The sequence below is a fragment of the Bombus pyrosoma genome, linkage group LG13 (assembly GCF_014825855.1).
Source record: "Bombus pyrosoma isolate SC7728 linkage group LG13, ASM1482585v1, whole genome shotgun sequence".
NCBI lineage: Eukaryota > Metazoa > Arthropoda > Insecta > Hymenoptera > Apidae > Bombus > Bombus pyrosoma.
Genome location: NC_057782.1, coordinates 834503 through 848833, shown reverse-complemented (window position 1 = coordinate 848833; position 14331 = coordinate 834503). Strand labels below are relative to the sequence as shown.

Here is a 14331-nt window from a genome sequence, read left to right as displayed (position 1 = left end):
GACGTTGCACCGATGGTCCAGAAAGGCCGCCTCAAATTGGCCAATGAAACGCGAAAACGGTAAATCTCAAAGGGTCGGCTACGTAACCACGGATTTCTAAGTTCATCGGAGCGAGCCGGTTCGATCTGCGGCGAGAGAGCCGATAATCATACGTTCATCCGGAAGTCGAAGTCGCCAAACGGTTAAAGGGTAACCGGGCCGAATGATTAAGTGGCTTACACAATCTCGCTAAACGGAGCCCCGCAGTCGACTCCCGTAAATCAACGGAACGCTCGAGGAAATAAGGGAACCAAAGACTCTGACCATTCTTGTATATACAGTCTCATCCATAAGTCACCAGAATCTCGCTAATTTTGAATATCATTTTTATTAACGTATAACTACCATAGAATCGCCAAAATATAATTTAAATATAATTTAGTTTTACTTTTGGTATACGTATAGCGATGAAGTGTCAAATTCATTTTGCAATTGGAAGGATCATTTATTTCTATTGCACTTATACTACACTCGAGTATACGAAATATTCTTTCTAATGAAACTTCAATTCATATAAGTTAAAATCAATTTCTGTTCCAATGACTAATCAGTTTTATTATTTCGTACTTATTAGAATTATTCGTTCTAGAATTTAAAAATGATTTCAATAAAACTATTCCAGTTTCTCTTAAAATAATTGATTCGTTAAAAAATTGTACGAGAGGGAAAATAACGTACACCTAACTGTTTCTACATTTCCAAATTTATAGAAGAAAATCGTAAGAATATTTGAAATTATCATATCTAATTATCTAGCGATTCAACAACTTGAACAACTTCCTGAGTCTGAAATATTGCTGCAAATTAATAACTCACGTTTACCATGTATACTTGACAAAATTAATCTACTGTTACCGCAAATCCATAAGAAAATTCGAATACTCATAAACGAGGACGTAAGTTCCATCAAAATCGGCAACTTCTATTTGAGGATGTTCGCCCTCGAATGTGTACAGCAGACTTGTGCATGATGGTGTACCTGTGTCCACGCGTGTGAGAGTGCGCGTGTACTCATATTGGCGTCTTTGTGGAAACGTTTCGTAATGACAAATCGATCGCTTTGTGAGAGAAGGCTGGTGCTTACCATCGGGGTTTACGACCCCGGCCACCATGTCGTTGATTTTTAATCGTAAATTTCGGTCCCGGCCACACACACGCTAGACCACACGCATCGTTCGCTGCTCCGCGGTACTGGTGAGAAATTACATTTTTATATGCGTAATCATCGCTGCTGGCGGGGCAGGGCTGACCACGCGGTAAAAAAATTAGAAACGAGCGAGGTATCACGGGGTACACATCGAACCAACGTACTCGATGGGGAGAGCTTCCGTTTAGTGGACGTCGTCCACCGTTGCAGCCGGAACATCGCGGCTCGTTCTCAGGCCCGTTTTTACGATAACGAACGAAACTGGCGCACGTGTGCGCTCGTTAGCACGGATAACAAGCTACACCTTTGCAATCAGCGGCTCCTTGGCGGCGGAACCGCTCTGAAAAGACCAGCGGCACAGTAATTATGAAACCCGCGAGAATATCGCCAACCGTGGATGGAGCAGACCGAATCGCATGTCTAACGAGCGTGCTTGACCTTCGCTTGAACCGAACCAAGTATCGCGAAGAAGGTTTCTCCGCGGATTTGTTTCTTTTCCCCTTGCGCTTTTTCATCGACGAGAGGTGGACGTTTTATTACGAACGAGTGTTTTACGTTAAAGTGGAAGTGATTTCGATAGCGAGGAATTTCGTTTGCGCGATGTCATGACTCTTTTTTTGCGATCGAAGAATATGATCGGAGAGCAGATTCTTGATATTATGCGGTTAGTGAGGAGATGTGGAATGTGAAGCAAGGAAGAATGTTGAACGAATGTCAGGCATCTGGGGCGTTATTGTGTAGAGAGGTTTTCGATATATCAGGGATTTAATGATCTGTATAAAGAACGTAATATGGCCAAGATAAAAAGATAAATTAATAGGATCGGGAGAAAAAGCTTTCTATTTGATACAGGTCACAAAAAATGTCCAATATACTTTTGCTACTTGTAGATATTCTGGAAACCCCATGGGAAAAAATGGGAAAGCTATTTTTGAAAAATATTTACGACACAATTGAAACGTAGAACAACCTGTTAATGCGAGAAGAGATCACGATTTCTGTTACATATGTACAATGATTACAAAGGTATTTGTATACCATTGTATCTATTAAATCATTTATATCTATACTAATTTATCAAGACAAGCAGGTATAGTAAATTATACGGCAGTACTTTCATATGATTGTAAAAATTTAATACTACAAAAATGAAATGTACAATTTGATAAAAAACTTCATTGAGAAAGAGAGGTACATACCAGTACACGGATACCTTTTTTATATGTATTGTTTATCGTTTTATATTTATTTCCTTTTCCATCGAATGAAAGCATACCTTGCACCTGCAAGTTCAAATCTTTATATCAAACAAATTGAAACGCTTCTCTTCAACACCTTTTCTTTCCTTCGCGATAAAGCGAAAGAGGGTCGATGAGCAACGTGAAACTATGGTACAAGAATTTCCCTGGTCGAAAGCGCGTCATTACGGTAAACTTTCCATCGATCTTCAGCATTGAAACGCGGCCGCCCACACGTCGTACGCGAAATAATAGACATCGGCAACTTCGATTCCCATTTCAATTTCTAACGAGCGTCACACGGCAGAGAAGCGAGTGATATCTCTTGAGAGAGGCGTGAATCTCCGCTTTCACGGCGTGTCGGCACCCTGAAGGCCACGGAAATGAAGAATCCACGAAGATTCTCACGTCTGGTTGACCTTCGACCCATCGAACCGTCGCGTGGGCCGTCACTCGTTAAAGTTAATACGAACTCGCGACAGTGTACAGTCGTTCGTATGCCTCTCTATCGCTCTTTCCTACATCGATATTCCTTCTCCCTTTACGTTCGTTCTCCACGAATTCACCTTCCTTTTTCCATCCGCATGTAGCGCGAGCTCCACTGTCCCCGTTCCTTTATCCATCACTTTTTCTTCGAGCTCGAGAACGACGCGATCTTCATCTCTTCTTTTTGCCCCTCAGCTTCACTCGACAAGAATTATTCCTTCTTCCCTGATTCCGTATGCATCGAATTCATACGGCACGTTCGACTCCTCTCTTTAACATCGTCCACCTAACCAGTCGCATGAAATTAACGTGAACCCTGACAAATGTCCCTTCCACGTCGGAGTACTCTTTCGGTGTACGCTCGTTCCCAAACCGCTGTCGGTATCAATCATCGTGTCCCCGTAATCGAAATTACTCGTTTCTTAGCTTGTACGTGTTAACGTTACCATTATAGGAACAGTCGAGGAATTAGTCGTCGATTAGTGTTCCTAGGATGTGAACACGTTTATATATATATATATGTAGTATGAAGGAAAATATTCTTGAAAAGAATGATTGTGGGAGTTATTATATCCTGATTTTGTGGTCTTTCATGTTGTCTGTTGAGTATTTGATGTGGTGCAGATCTTCTTGCATAACTGAAATAATATTATTACAGAACTTACAAGTGTATGGATACTTGCTTTTTTAATATTATATAATCTAGTAGTATTTTAGTTAAGTATGATTTTATATTTCATTAGAGCTGACATATAGGACATTATAACGCGATAAAACTTACTCTCATGAGTTACAATATGCAATAAAGCGTTACGAGACAGTTTTGTCACTTAAAACGAGTTCATTATCTTCGTAGATAAAATAAAGAAGGTACTTTTGAATAATTGATAGAGGAACTATCGTGAGTAATTCTAACAATAATAATTAAAATCGATCAAAAATTCTAGTTCACCATTAATTCATATATTTTACTAATATTCATGTATCGTTAATATAAAATCAAGCAAAGTGTACTTATGCACGACAATGTATTTATACTAATAGATTCTCTTACATAATTGGAATAAGTCTGATAATAACAAAAATAAAATCTAACAAGCGAATTTACAAACTAAAAATTGTCCTGGTATCCTATCTAATGTAAAATTGTGAAGTTGCAAAAGAAACGTCTATAACACTTACAACTTACCTCTTCTCAATTCGATAATACTATCAGTCAATAAATTATTGTGGCCTAGAGCTCACGTGCATAAAAGAAGGAATATTTCTCCGAAACAGATTGCAAATCGATGGATAGAGAAATAGCACGGTGAGCACGGCAGGAAAGTGTCAGATATCATGGCAATCGCGATCGTTGCGTGCCAGACGTTCTACTCGAAGAGAATTGTTTCTGCGTCGTGACTCGACGCGAGCCCGTTGTCACGGCTGTCGTTTTGAGGAAGGAGAATATTAAATTAGTGCCGGCTGCATCGGCGACGATGCCTGCGTACATAAGCTTGTATGTCTGTTTTCTAAATAGTTGTGCAACCAGTGTGAATGTTCGCCTCGTGCGTTTTACGCTGGCGAACCTCTGGCGAATCTGAGCTAAACTGATATCTGTCATTTCGAACATTTTGAGACATCGGTGCAATTTGTAATGCGTCGAAAGAGCTATTGTACATTGGTTAAAATGGGACATAGAACATTCAGAGACGAGTTTATAGAAGCTTCTTCGTGTCTATGTTATTTGGGTTAAACTAATCTTGATCAATTACTTACCCCTATATTTCATCACTTTACGCTAAATATATTGTTTACTAAAGGTTGTGTAGATTGTTTTAATCACTCAGATCGTTGCTGATAACCCAGAAATTTCGCTTTAGTTTTCCAAGTTAATTTTTTGTACAAAGTCACGGGCACGTTTTATTCCTTATTGGAATTTGTGAGATGCAAAAAAACAAAAGTCTGAGAAAAATTTAGAAAATAAACGAAACCTGGTGTATAGTCATAGAATTAAATCAAGAATTATTAAAAACTATAGTGAGGAATTTTCTTACTGTCGGGTTAATAAAAAATTAAATAGGAGGTTTTTCAATGTATGAAGTTTGAAGTCGAAATTAGAGAAAAAGTCTATTAAAATGTCTATGTTATTATCAGTGGTCGAATTGAATTTGGCGAAGAGGTCTTATAGAAATTTTCTAGATGCTGGAGAAACTGGAGCTTCCAGTTCTGAAGATATCGACTATGATATGGAATATTCCAGATTAACTTTGAAACGAGATGCAATCGAGTGTGCTCGAAGTCGAACCCAAGCTATCGATCGAGCATTCTGCTCGAAAAGACACCGATGTTCGGATTAAAATGAAATTGCAATCCCCGATAAATTCTCATTCTTTTCTTTTGCAACTCCTTTTCAAGTAAAACATTAAATCAAATCCATTTCCAACAAATATTCAACTCAAGAACTTTCCTCCATTCTAGCAATTTCTAAATTAATTTCCCAGAATGAACTGAAACTTACATCAAATATTAACAACTTTGCAACTTACGGAAACTACAGAGAAATCTACTCCTATCCTACTAACAAATAGAAGATATGAAATTTGGCAACTAAATTTGATCGAGAACTAATTAAGAATATTTCAAAATTAATACATTCACGCACAAAGATAATATACACATCTGCATTTTAAATAGCATTTTAATCTAAGAAATTCTTTTGCCGAATTTCATTTTACCATCCAATCACCATTGAATTTGAAACGAAACTTACGTTAGTTGGAGCAAATGCGAAAAGAGCTTCTAAATGTTTAAAGTTAGCTATCGTGAATTATAAGTACAAAAATGGTTTAGTTTATTAAATTTTTATTCAAGTCACCAAAAAAAAGGGGAAAAACGCACTTTGATTAATTCAGTAACTAAAGAAAAAATTTATGAAAGTCATTTTAAGCCATCAGAAATAAACTTTTTCAAAAAAGCAATATAAAAATAAAATGAAAATGGGAAGACAATAAGCTATATCATATTCGCCACCAATTACACGAATTTCTCCGCTTCTCGGAATTATTGTTATAAATAATAATCGATATACCTCGTCATAAAGAAGTATTAACACGTATTACGTCAGCGGCAATTAACGTGTTAATATCCATTTCTTCCTAACTCGTCACGCCGATAAATGAGAGTACAATGAAGAAAAAGGAAAAAGAAGGAGAGGGGAAGGGAAGAAAACGTAATTAAACGCGCTTGTCGTCAACGACACAGTGCCGACATGGCGAGAACAACGTCTAGCGTGGCAATTAAAAGCGAACGACTCGTGTTTATTTTCAGCCTGCTCTAATTAGAAGGGCACCCGGGAATGAACGGAACGACTCATTGCCGTATACCGGAACAGGCTGAGTCACATGCCGGCATTCCGATTTGCGAGCTCTTTCACGCGGTTTCTTTTTCTCCGCGTCTTGGATGACGTCACGCGGTGGCGTCATCGTCGTCATCGTGCCGCTTGGTTCCCACACTCGATGACCTTACTAACCCTGTACCATCGAAGCAAGCCCTGAGGGTTCAGGATCATGCCGATGACCGACGCTCTCTATCTTTCAGCTCTAAGACATTGACATTCAGAAGAATCTCTTTTATCTTCGCCTGTCGTCTGATAAACACTTTCTGGTGAAATCGGTCATAGCTATGGTACTGCCTCTCTCTCTCTTTCTCTTTTTCTTTAACCTTTTAAGTATTAGCATATTTTCATAAATCGTATAATAAATTGTGTTAAATACAAAATCATTATCAATGCAATACGTAAGTGAAACTAATTTTGAGATTTCTATGCACTTCCATATACAAATACAAACGTTAAAGTACAAACATAAATATCTATTTTTGCAAGAAGGAACGCAAAACCATAATTATTCGTGTGATAAAGTAATCATAAAGTGGGTAATACAAAGTAATACAAAGTAATATTTTGTTTATTTTACTGTGTTCAACGGCTCGAATAAACTAGTCACTAAGCGATTACTACACCTCAAACTTGATTAAAATATAAATATTGCTCACTGATGACAGTCGTGTTTTAAATCGTAAAAGTGTAATAAAAGCTTAAATTTTTGTATTCCCTAATGATTCTGTTTTCTTGAGGATTTTAAAAATGGTTGAACGATCACGTGGTTCAATGACTTTATAGTCTAGGAAGTGGTTTAGTACAGTATATGGCTACAGGTTTATTAACGTTTGAATGCTCTATAGCTTCCTGCTACTGCAAATCTTTATGCTCCAGTGTTAAAGGATGCAATACTAACTACTAACTTGGTTGAGTGGTTAATTCCATAGGAGAGAAAATCGGAAATTCCATTGCTTTATGGATTAATTAGACTGGAATAAATTTTCTATAATAAAGATGTTCTTACGCGTTATTGCTTCCTCATATAAAACTTCCGGCTGAAACTAACATTTTGTTGAAACTTGGTGAACTTCTATTTCGTTCTTAGAGTATTCGCATCTTGCACAATGAATATTTTAATCATCTGTATGCCAAAATTAAAATACACATACAAGATTTTTCTCAGTCATCAACACATTGTTAAGCAAACAAACTTCTATAGCAAATCCACGTTTAACGAAAACGCCGAGTACCAATGCCCGATACAAAAATCCGGCACTCGTCCGCCATCCAATATAAAGGCTACCAAAAGTCGGAATGACGGCAATAAAAATACCCAAGCTGACCCCCGTGTCATTCTCAGGATTCCGCTTTTATCACTGAGCCGTTCGTCATGCCACGATTGGCGCTAAAAACCTTCAACGGTCGAAAATTGAAAGCATCCGGTCGCGCGTATCCAGTAACAGGCTGCAGGTAAACGCAATTAAGGAGGAATACCATCGTCGGAGCAGCAAAAATCGCGGTGGATCGTAGGATCTAATACTCTTGTGTAAGGCTGAGGAAGTTGGGCGGCGGCCAGCCGAAGAATTCCAGGCATCGCAATTACGGGAACACGCGAGCCACCCTTACGAACATATTCTCATCTCTTTCTCCTTCTTCGAGCGATCGCGACGCCGCCTGTGCTGGACGCCGACGGCGGCGGTCGCCGGTTATAAATATCAATTATACACTTCGTAATTCCCTATATTAGCATAATTCGCGGGCGGGAAAAGGGAATTTATGCCGACCACCCAGTAGCGGCGAGTGGACGCCCTTCGCGAGCTATTCAGTCGGTGCGGAAGAGGAGGGCGTCGCGAAGCGTGCGTGGTCGCCAAGAAGAGGACACGTTGGTTGAAATAAGGAAAGATAGCAGAGTGGAAGGGCAGCGGTCGTTAAAAACGCTTAAACGGGCAGATTACACGATTTAAGGATGCAAATTGCGGTGTCACCACGTGTATGCCAGCCAATGTATGATCCGTAACCGGGGCCTCGCTCCGTAATCTACATAATCGTTTCGTCAGGCAGTGGCCACGCTTGATTGTAGGTGGTGAACACGCCGAAAGGAACAGGTGGCAAAGAGATCGATTTCTCGTGGCGCTGATTACCGCTTACTGCAGTGATCGTTAAACCTCGTCTCGATTGTAGTAACCAGGAACTTTTTGTCACTTCTTGCTGCTGCATATTCCAAAACATTTCTAATAAATAAACATTTCTTACAGAAACATTTTGTCCACGCTGAAGCAACATAATCTGAGAAACGTTTCAGTTTTGTTTGGGTTTCAAAGCTACTTGTCGCTAGCAAAACGTATACGTTGAGGGAACATATGTTCCTGCCCCTCTGAATAGAAACAGGCAACGTTGTTGCTGGAAACAAGAGGAAGCTTGGAGAAACATTCAGCGACAGACGTCGGCTTTTTCAAGGAACGCGGAACAGTAACAAGAAATGCCTTGCTGTTGCTTCACAATGGAGGCTTTACAAACCCTTTGTATCGCCAATGGCGTATCTTCTATCATTTCTGTAGGAACTGTGATCGAAGCGTGACGCGATGGAAGTGGCATTCTTAGACAGAGCTCCAAGAGCTGTCCTTTACTGATCTTAGACAGAGCTGTCGAACGATCGCTTTCCTTTGCTGGAATAATGCAAGAGAAGAAAAAGAGAGCAGGCCAAAGAGCGTGCTACGTACGTCTCGAGAGGTCGGCACAATTTTCGAGGTTTACATACCGCAGCCGTAAAATTTGATTATCGCCGGACATTTTAATATTACACGCCGTTTCCTCGATACCACAGTGGTATACGGTGACTGCTGGTCCAAGCCGCGTTTTTTGTACAGTACCTTGGGCCGGGTACAGCAGCGGCGAAATCAATTTACGGTAATCATTTTCCGACGGACGGCTGCCCCGTTCCGATTAATTTATGGTAATACGACCAGTCGATCGATTTTCTTCCGCGCTTTTACGTTGTTATTAAAATCGATTTCTTCTTGCATACCGAGTCCGCAGAGTATCGATCTTGGAAGCAAATGATGTTTGCCGTGGTATCGCCGGCTCCATCATCGACAAAGTGTTATTTTCGATGTATTCGCCTCGATAGGTATTTAGCCTGCGTAACATGTGGATCTCGTGAATGCTTGTAATTGGAAATTTTTAGTGCACGTGGTGCATTTTCGTGGAATTTTGTAAGATCAGAATTCGAAGAAAATTGAATTTTATGAAGCTCGTCATTCCTACTAATTGAAGTTCATATAATAGGAGTTCACATTCGGTTGAAATTCAAACATATCTTTTACACATACTTTCCTGACATTTTAATCTATTACCGACTCACTTTCCTTTGTGAATATGATGGAACAATATTACATACATTTATCCTACTTCAAATGTTTCAGTATTTTAATTTTAAGTCAGTAAATCGTCGCGTATAATAAATTAGATTCGAGACATCAAAGAGTTACAACTCATCAAAATCGAAGCACTTCACATTTTCCATTGAAAGTTTCGAGTATAAAAACATTGAATATCTACCATTCAAAAACAATCTGCAATCGACCATCGCAATCCAATTCTTTCCTTCGAAAGTATAAAAAGAAATCTCCATTTTCCAACGATATCCACCGCGTGTCCAATTTTACCATCTAATTTTACCATAAAACCTTCAACTATCTACATTCCAATTTGCTCTTCCAGGCAATTAGCATCTCAATCCTCTCGACAGAGGCCACCCCTTGCGCCAATATTTACACGGCAGAATAAACAACCCTCAGCTGAAATCTCTTCCACCGCTTTTTTCGAGCGGCGACGAGACGCGACCGTTTCCCTCGAATTATCATATTATTTCTATTAGACAGTTCGCTACCCACAATTAACGCGGACGTATCACGAAATTAACGAACCGAAACCACAATGCAGAGAAAAGGGAAGCAGAAAAATATACACCGAGAACCATCGAGAGTGTCTCTCCCCTTTTCTTTCTGCCCCCTTCGAAACTGTTCTTCCCTCGAGCCACCGCTGTGAAACCTGTTCCATGTTCGAAATGGGGTGAGAATCACGTAGAGGTATCGCGTGGAGGATGCCTTCGAAGGAGAAAAAAACAATGTAAAAAAAAAAGAAACGAGTAATCCTGCGTGTGTTATCCCGAAGGGCTCGACAAAACGTCGGGAGACTTCTTACGAAAAAATTTTTTGTCCGTTCCGCTCGCAGAAAGAGAAGGCTTCCGCTAATTAATGCGCTGCGAGCGCGACGTTCAGGCCCCGGCGTAGATAATTGGAATTATGTGAAAAAGACTTGTCGTAAGAAGAAGGTAAATGCCAGGAGGAGGATGAAACGCGATTGGCGGAGAAGGATGAAAGGGGAAAAGAGCGAGAAAAAGCAACAAAGGGGAAATAAAGGGACGCGTTGTCGTCACGTGACTGATGTAATTGACGATCGCGCGCGAGACCCGCTGCGCCGCGCCGACGTAATTTAATTCACCGACTTTGGGTCTTTTTTTCGCCACGCTGCTACCTTCGCGAAGGAACCGTTGGATCCCGGGTTTCGAAAGATCCGACTTAATGAAAAACCTGTACGCGAAGAATGCCGTTGGTTGGCTGATTAATTAACGAGTGTACGGGTCGACGCCCCGTTTGTCGAGTGGCGTTAATGGCACTGGTAAATGTGCGCGGTATCCTTTCGTTTTTTCGGTTATGAAATCGTGGAGAATTGAGAGGAGAATTTGGTGTTTGACTCGATGAATGATAATCAAAAAAGAATCGGTTGGATTGCAGAACAGGTAGGGAGAAATAATTCAGTAAACAATGACTGAAATAGACTGTGAGAGTTTATACAAATTCGTACTTTCATAAAAGCCAGTAAGGAAATAGATGATAAATGAAACTTTGTTTCATCATTTGGATACTGTAACGTATATTTAAATTTCCCATGAAGAAGTAAACATTCGCAGTCTAATAATAATATTATTACTACTAAGATAATAACAGTATATCATTCGATACTAATAAAATATCTAATAAAATATCTAATAACAGTAAATAAGGGCAATTTATAGTGTTAGTAGTAATCCTTGAGTCAAGTTTTAAAATTTAGAGTTTTTAATGTGGAATTTGTAAATTTTCACTGGATCATACGTATATATTCTACGAAAATACAAAGGAAAGTCAGAGAAGAAAGTTCGATAAAGTTTGCCTAAGAGAGACTATAAACCGTATTTTATAATGTTTAAAATCTATTTACTCTGATGTATCGTATTTGATGTTATTTCCGATAAAGCTATAAGGTTGAAAAAGTTTTAATGAAAAATTTTATTCTACTACCTCCAACGACCAAATATTTCAATATTCGCAAAAAGTCAAATATACTTCTTAAATTTTGATCAAATAAAAAGCCATTTTATTATAGTGTTTTCCACTGTTCAGGTTAGAACACGATATTCTAGCAACATTCTCGATTTAAAACTCTTCTCCTCCACCCACGTTCGACTCGATAATGCACTCGCGGAGGTTCAATTTGGTTCGCCGCGCCGTGCCACGCCGGTATGGTTTCACCGCGCCTCTAATCGCGCTCCCTCGAGTTCCTCTTTTATTTTCTCGCCCGGTTGCGTTCACACCGGCCGTTAGCATAATCGATCAATTTCCATTCGGGGTCTGGGCAATGGCAATCGGACACACCTGTAACACGCTGATCGAGCTACGGGTGTATCTCTCACGCGCGGGTCGCACCGCGTGCGTTTCCACGCCGAGATAAATTCCCTAGTTCCGGCATACTCTAAAGCGGCGCAATAAAATTTACATAACCGTGCTGTCGATTAGATATGTCCACGACGTACGCCGCTACCCCCCGCCACCGTCGTAAACGTTTTCCTCTATGGGGTGAGACGCCACGCAAGCCAGCGTCTCCCAACTCTTGTTACTAACGTCCTGTTCTAACATTCTATGCTTCCTGGTTCATGGAATTCAACCGATGGATGTTACAAGTATTTCTCGCAATTCTCGTGATATCGTATTTTGTACAATTTTAGCAGTTTTGAACGCTACGAGTATTTTCCCTAATTTTATCAATTATTGATGCTACAAGTGTTGTTAGTAATCTTTTTTGGAGAGTTGAGTCCAAGAGGCCTTTGATTTGGGATAGAACTGAGGAATAAAGTCATTGTGAAAGAAGAGATAAATTCTTACGACATGAGATTAGTCTGGATTAGAATTGAAAATCTATATTGATGCTTCGTTATGAGGGATAAAAATCTTTTTTATTGATATGTATCTGTTAGTAATGCTAGAGAAATAAATAAAATTTTATGTCGGAAGAAGATGATTTGGTTTGATTTCGAATCAAAAATTAACGTCAGTCCTTTTTATTAAACACGAAGGATATGTTCCTCATTGATATTAGTTTCGACAGTGGAATAAAGAAGCGATTATCGAATTGAGGAGAAAATAATTTGATTTTGGACAGAGAATCTATTAACGTAATGTAATTAAAAATAAAAAATCTATTTTTACTACAAGAATAGATCACGAAAAATCATATTACTACAATAAAATAGACACGTTCCTATCCAACTCTCAAGAATACCAAGTTTCCTCAAAATTCACAACGAAAATGTCAGTCGCACCAAAAAATATTCAGTTATTTGGTTTCAAATAAAATTATCCAAGAAAATATGTGTTCCGCCAAATATAATAATTCGACGAAAGTTGGGAAACGCTGCATTAGAAAACAACATATCATTTTGTAGAAGTAGCCGAGCCGTTTTTGGCCGACTGGACGTGGACACGTACCGTGTGAAGCGCGTGTAATGTTCCCGGATGTCGTGCGATATTGCGCTTTGACGATCGTCTCGTAGAAGCCACAAACTCGTGTTCTCGTGTATTTATGAGAAAGAAACGTTTCCGCGATACGCTCCTGGCAAATTGTTGGATCGTGGAAAGAATGCACGAACTGAAAGTTTCTTCAGGATGGTTGTACGGAGAGCTGGTGTTACAGGAATGATCGCGTTCGAAACGTGTGCAACATCGTTCCGCGGTTATTCGTGTCGGCTTGAATATTATTTCATCGATATTTCACGGGAAACCGCGAATATCACGGTAATATCGCGGATAAAGTGGAATTTCTTGATAAAGTTAGAAATAATTCCAGGATAATCCTTTTATATAGCGTAAGCAATTGGTAAACTTAGTGAAAGCAGTAGTAAAATTAACTTCTTCCTGTCCAATGTTAATGGAGAAACATTCTAGCATACAATAATACTATATCGTTTAACAATCTTCGTGTACCAATATACGAATTTTATGAATTTAGAGTCCTACTTTAATCTAATATATGTATAATGGATCTGTTCTAATATACTTTAACATCGTTATAGTTTAACAATCTACCTATATAAGAACAGTACGAGCATTAGAAAATTTTACAGTCAACAAAAAAATTGTCTAAAAATGTTGATATCCAAACTTATATTTCTAGCAAGCTGCCTTTCACAGCTAGGAAAAAAGGACGTTGACTTTCTTGTCTGAAATATCCAAATATCATTGCCTGAATTGTAATCACAACGAGATATTTCGATATTTTCAAATCCCAATTCGTTCTCCCTATACCACACGAAATACTAAATCCTATATAGAAAATTAAACTCGTTGAACACTCTACTTCCACCCTCGTCTCTCAATGTATCATCACAAATAACCAATTAATACGCCACTTCTGCCCGTAATTTCCAAGAAATCACAATTCTGCTCCCAAGCAAGAACCACTCGTTCCTCCATTCCCAGTATTCTCAAGTACAACATCCGTACGATCCAGTGGTTCGATATGTTTCCAAAGAACATCGGGAGTCACCGTGGCGACGCGGGAGTGTCCCCTTTCGAGACTCGACTCCCTTTCAGATAAATTCAAATCCCGGTCTCGCTAGATTCTCCCACGAATTAAAAAGCGGCTTCCCCAGGGCTCTCGCTGGAAATCCTCGGCGGCGGCGACGGCGGCGGCGGCTAGACGGTCTTTCAGGCCGGCTGAATAAAATTATTATGATAAGACCT

The 14331-nt window shown here is 39.4% G+C and overlaps 1 protein-coding gene across 2 annotated transcripts in view; it reads right to left on the bottom strand.

Moving 5' to 3' along the window:
* Positions 1-2396: 2396 nt before the first annotated feature.
* Positions 2397-14331, bottom strand: part of LOC122574022 — a 379076-nt gene continuing 367141 nt past the window's right edge. For both annotated transcript variants that reach the window (XM_043741084.1, XM_043741083.1), the window contains exon 5: positions 2397-3548. The gene's annotated coding sequence lies outside the window, so the exon portion shown is untranslated. The remainder of the gene's footprint in view (positions 3549-14331) is intronic.